At 41.9% G+C, this 6,065-nt stretch overlaps 2 long non-coding RNA genes across 2 annotated transcripts; both read right to left on the bottom strand.

Annotated features, from left to right (window-relative positions):
• Positions 1-1,242: 1,242 nt before the first annotated feature.
• On the bottom strand, positions 1,243-2,799 carry LOC136532706 (uncharacterized). Its single transcript, XR_010778291.1, has 3 exons — positions 2,755-2,799; positions 2,094-2,155; positions 1,243-1,457 (listed from the first exon to the last, which is right to left on the bottom strand). It is a non-coding gene; the product is annotated as an uncharacterized lncRNA (long non-coding RNA).
• Positions 2,800-4,533: 1,734 nt separating this feature from the next.
• LOC136532707 (uncharacterized) lies at positions 4,534-5,039 on the bottom strand. Its single transcript, XR_010778292.1, has 3 exons — positions 4,885-5,039; positions 4,648-4,751; positions 4,534-4,555 (listed from the first exon to the last, which is right to left on the bottom strand). It is a non-coding gene; the product is annotated as an uncharacterized lncRNA (long non-coding RNA).
• Positions 5,040-6,065: the final 1,026 nt, after the last annotated feature.

Genomic DNA, 6,065 nt, shown 5'->3' with positions numbered 1-6,065 from the left:
GGGTGCACTACCAAAAGGAAGGCGGCCGTTTTTCCCAAGGCCGAGAAGCATTCTGATTCGATGGCCGTCGACGGATGTGATGACGACGACGACGACGATTGGGTCCATATAGGGCAGGATGAGAACAGCAACCTCGTCGTCGGCGACCTCGTCATCGACAAGCAGGATCCGGAGTTGCTCGAGCACCGCCCGGCGGGGCTGGACGAGAACGGCGACCTCATCATGGATAAGGAGTTGATCGAGCACCTGGAGTGGGTTAAGACGCTCGACATACCTAACTTGAGGGATGACCTTCGTGTTACGTTTTGGTCTGATGTCTACAGCGATGACGATGAGAGTGAGGAGGAAGGGGAGGAGGTTGTTCAGAAGCCCCACAGCAATCACCAATGCAAACTGAGATGATGAGATGATAGATGTCGATCAAATATTGGCTTTTCATCCAAGTTATTATCTAGTATCACTATCTAGCTATAAATCAATCTGTGTTGTTCATCTATGCTATGTTGGCAGCTAAGTCTGACCTAAGAGTGTTTGGCTAATTAATAATTATCAGGCCATCGGTGCCACGGTTAATTTAACCATGCCATTTTGTTCTTTGTCTTTCTTTTACTAGTTATTACAATATATATATATACACACACACACACATTGACTGGTTGAGTACCATCTTATATTAACCACTTGTATGCCACTAGTATGTTGCGCGCGCCATTGCGCGCGTCGGTTGGGGGGAAATCATGTAACCAGAGGCGAACACGGTTGCAGCTAAATAAGACATCAACGCAGTCATTAGCAGATACTTGGATTCCTCGGTTGAACTACTTTACAATTGTAGCGCCATTTTGAAACAAAAAGAAAGAGGTGATATTAGCAGTCACCTAATCTCTTCAAATCTAGAGGAAATGTTAGTTGGAAGTCTCATCGCCTGTTTTTTCTGTATCGCTTCATTGCTGTCATTCACCTATGGTTATAAATATTATTTACAAATGGAAAGTAATTTCATAAATTGACAAACCAGCAAGCCAACTCCTAAAGAGTGACCAACAAAAAGCTAGTAAGAAATCCACCATGGTCATGCACAGAGGCTTTTCTTCCATAGGTGGCCAGTCAATGCAAAAAAAAACAAAATGGATGCAACAAGGATGAGATTAGGCTGGTAAGAAATCAAGCGTGGTCCAAATTAATAATTGCTCCCAAAAGCATCATTAGCATAAACCATACCAGTCCACGAAGCATGGCACACAGCCTGTAGCCAAATTGCAGGCGAAGCCTTTCTGCCTATGCATTAGGGCAAAGAAGCTTTAGCCGTATACATGAAAAAAGTAAAATCAGAATACCTTGATATGGCGACAGCACTGCTACGCAGGCAGCGTCCATCAATTCGTCTGCCTAGCTTCTTCCATGCCATGGCCTGCAAGCGTGCCTCCACAGCTAGCTACTCACCAACTGGTAAGATCCTGTTTGTTTTCAATTTCCATTACATAGTCTGTCTTTTCTATTTCATTACACAAGGTATACTGGTTGTCAATATATGGTTGGTAAAGCATCCCTAGAGAAAAAAAAACTATTCAATAGGAGCCATATTCAAGTTTTGCTCAATAATCGCACCATAGAAATTTTCTTATAGCGGTCTACATAATAATTGCTCAATTGATCATCTAATGGGATAGCTCTATAACTTACGTAGCACTATATCTAAAAAACAGCATAGAGATTTACACTTATGTGGCTCATGATAGCACCTAAGCTTGGTTCACAATAGGCTGAGAAAACTGAAAGAATTGTAAATTGAAAATTGGTACCTTTGTCTCAAATCTGCAAAAAGATCTACAAATGATACGGTGCCCGGCCTTAAAAAGCAAAGGCCGGGATACACAGAGATTAAATAAAAAGGAGCTGCTACTAATTAAACTGAATACTGGACCAACTGTGCATGAGCATGATAAGTTCCATCGGCTTCTGTTCTTCCATTCCCATAAAATAAACAAATACATGATCTGAAGCCTATCATCATTTTATAACTGGAGAAAGGTTTATCGCAATAGGACAAAACCGACTTATGAAACATCATAAATTAATGGAAGGGCCATTACCTCCAGGAGTACAGGGTAGGAGCACAAAACTCATTCTAGCATTAATTATCACACATGCACCCCTGCAATAGATGAAGACTGATTTGGTTAAATTAAATTTGCTAGCATCACCTGAAGGGCAATCACAAGAAGTATATCATTTTTTATCACAGCCTAATGGTACCTAAGATAATATACTCAGTCAAAATTGACTCTAGAGAAAGTTCAACAAAATATATCAACACTCTTCCAGACCTAAATATAACAACATGCTGTGAAAAAATTAGTATTGTATGAAGACTGATTTGGTTAAATTTAATTTGCTAGCATCACCTGAAGGGCAATCACAAGAAGCATATCATTTTTTATCACAACCTAATGGTACCTAAGATAATATACTCAACCAAATTGACTCTAGAGAAAGTTCAACAAAATATATCAGCACTCTTCCAGACCTAAATATAACAACATGCTGTGAAAAAAATAGTATTGTATGAAAATATATAAAAGAATTATGTGTACAAATAGCTTGCCTCTGCATGCTTACAAATATTAATTTAGGGATGCACTGCCTTATCTCTTATTGTGAACTGATATCGATCATTACCTCTAATCCTGGAGTAATAAAAGAGTGAATATGCTATGAAATCACTCGATTGTAACAAAAGAATAAATATGGTACCTTTCAGATAATATTCATGGAGGTAAAATAAGGAGGAAAGGTTTTTTCAATCATAAACGCACAGAAATCCCTGAATCAGCACCAGATAAGATACAGTTAATTGTTGAGAGCATAAAGGACTTCAATATTGTGAGGAGCATATAAACTCTATCCCTTTCCCGCAATCAAAGTTTAGGAGGCACACATAAATTCTTTTCAACTCTAGCACACAAACTGAGAGTTATAATCTAAAAGCTAATGCACAAATCAGGAAAGGATATCTTTTTTTTTCATTTGTTCGCTAATTCGCTCTTATAAACCTACAAAAATTTTAACACTACTAAGGAATATGGGAGTGGGAAAAGAAAGCTGAACACAGATCCAATCATATGTATGCAATACAGAATAGACCTGACATGGACAAACGTGATGAAAATATAATGGAACCTAGTCCAAAAGGCAACTGATTTTCTGCACAAATTAGAGAAAAATAGCATGCAGCGCAAAGTAATGAACTATCCATACGAATTCTAGAAACTATTGGCAGTTCTATATTGGCTGTAGCTGTATATTTCTGTATATTTTTTTTAATGCAATGGTTTGAGATTCACCTTATATCCTGTGACAGATTGTTCTTATCAAGCAGCCTACAGGTCAAAAGAAAGCTTTCGATGAAGAATCAAACAACACTCAAGGGATGGCCATAAATCAAATATCTTGTAGATCAAAAACTTGTCTATCACCAAATTGATTTGCGGCTTCTCCTAATTCGCCTCCCTGCACCATATGAAACTGTTGTTCATATCTTGCTGTCCCGAGAAAAAAAAGGACAAGGGATCAGTAGAACCAAATATAGAGAAGAAGCTTTACCTATTGACAGAAAGAACACTCAACACGCAAAAAAATAGATAGATCCTACGCCAAAACATACCCACGGACACCAAAACTGAGCTGTCAAAAACTAATATAGAATTAAGGATCCACACACTGTCCTGCAGTTCTCCACCTATATATCCAAACTAAATTTTGAAAGAAAATATATAGCCATGACAAATCACCAGCTGGTGCGCTGCCGATTTGCATGGAAAGTTGGATAAAGAGCAATCAATGTTGTGTGCCTAGAAATATTTTTGGACCTGAAAATTTTAGATCTATGACAACATTGACATATAGTTCAGACTGTGAACTCGAGCGTAGGAAATACAAACGAGCCATTAGAGTGCACAGAAATATATGATATGCGTTACGTGGTTACGGTATTTTTAAAGTTGGATACAGAGCAATCAATGTTGTGTGCCTAGAAATATTTTTGTACCTGAAAAATTTAGATCTATGGTAACATTGTTTAGCTTCAAAAGAGCACCATAATATACATGTCGAATAATGAACATACAATCTAGAGTATGAAACTAAAAGGGGAAGAAAGCCATTACGTGAAGGATAGGGATACAGAGATTACGACCAGGATGCACAGATCCATCTCTGCAACATTAGAAGCGTCATGGTCTGCAACGATCACGCTTCTCAAAATTCAGGAATTAGCTGTAACAGTGATAGATGTATAAGGCATCAATTCAAAGTAGCGCAAATGTGGTATACTAATTCTCAATGAAGTGATCACAAATCCTAGAACCAATGCATTGAGATAAGTTCTTATGCTCTAAATAGGAACAAAATCACGTGGTACGCAAGGGTATCAATGCTGAGGTCAACTTCGACGCTATAGACATATACTATCAGAAGAAAATAGGCACTATGACAATTACCAGGAAGCACGTCTACTTGACGTATATGCTCTTAAAATTGTCCAAATGAATGCCCCCTTCCAATTCAAAGAAACATCATGAAAATGTCAGAACAATGGAAAGCAGGGATCTATCATCACTTCATGAGCAGGTCAATTTGTATGCTTACCAGGGAATCGGCAGCACACCAGGTTGGTACTTTCTCGATGATATAAGCCCATTGTTTGGGATCTTCTCCATGAATCAGACAGCACTCTAGCACTATGGGTACACCTATACCAAATCAAAGAAAAGATGTATTCCTATATGATCTTTAGATCAGAGAAATCTCGCCTAATTTCTACAGTTCTGCTACGTACATGTATGAAATCCGATCAAAGGAAGTTAGGGTTAGAGAATTTGTGACCTTGCAGTGAAGAAGAGAAGGGAGATGGCTGGCCCGGGGTAGGCACTGCCGGGGCTGGCTCACGTGACTGGAGGAGCGCCTGGGCGAGCGCGGACGGCCGGCACCGGCACACAGGGGCCGCGCACGCGAAGGGGCTTGACGCAGGGTGGCCTGCACTCGCCAAGGCTGGGGTGGGATGCAATGGCCGCTGGAGCTACCGGCACCAGCGCGAAAGGAACGCGGAGGAGAGCAGAGCAGAGCCGCAGGCACAACCGGCGAGGATGCGACAGCTAGGGTTTCCTCGAGCCACCGCGGATGGGCGCGAGGAGGCAGCTCCGAGGGGAAGGCACGCCAGCGGCCACCAGCGAGGACCAGTCACGTCGCTCAGTGGCCGCGGGCACCGTGGGGGCACACGTGCGGCGCGGCGCCATCGCCGTTGACCGCGTCGGGGGACAGAGCGTCGGGGGAGGGAGAGAGAGCGAAGAGAAGGAGGATCAGGAAGCAGAAGAATCTGGAAGGAGAATCCGAAGCTCGCGTATATATTTGGTGGGCTGGCTCTGGAGCAGAAACCGTACGACACCGATAGAAGCAGAGAAAGCGGATGGAAGCGAACGAGGAGCGACAGAAGCCGCTTCCGGCGAAATCCGCTCTAATCAATCGTGGACACACGATCGCGGATCGGACGGCTGGAAACATTCAGGCCGACGTGGACATTGGTTCCTTCGGGAAACCACCGCGGGCTTGTATAGGTAAATTGCAATATAATGCTATTATCTTTGTGGGTTTAATAATTCATTTTTGCTGGCTACATAATGCTTGATGTGCCTGAGTCTGAGCTACGAGTTAATCCAAGGGGCTTGGCTTAGGGAGCGTTCTTTTCCATGGGAGAAGAGACTAAATACTAAATTTTAGTCCCAATTAGTCCCTTTGAACCAAACACCAGGGACTAGAGACTAAAATGTAGTAGTCCCTTAGGGGTTGCTAATTGGGACTAACGGACCCTTTATAGCTCATACCCCTCACTCTCTCTCCTCCCTCGCAGTCTCTCTCCTCCCCTTTAGTCCCTTTTAGTCCCTGAAAACCAACACCATATTTTAGTTCTAGTTTTAGTCTCTAGTCCTAGGACTAAGAAAAGAACACGTCCTTAGCCTGTGTTATGAACTAGGATAGCTGAATGGAATTATCCAAGGGGGTTGGCTTAG

Source organism: Miscanthus floridulus, unplaced genomic scaffold, assembly GCF_019320115.1.
Source record: "Miscanthus floridulus cultivar M001 unplaced genomic scaffold, ASM1932011v1 fs_692_1_2, whole genome shotgun sequence".
NCBI lineage: Eukaryota > Viridiplantae > Streptophyta > Magnoliopsida > Poales > Poaceae > Miscanthus > Miscanthus floridulus.
The sequence above is the reverse complement of the archived record's forward strand: the minus strand, read 5'-3'. Positions and strand labels throughout refer to the sequence as shown.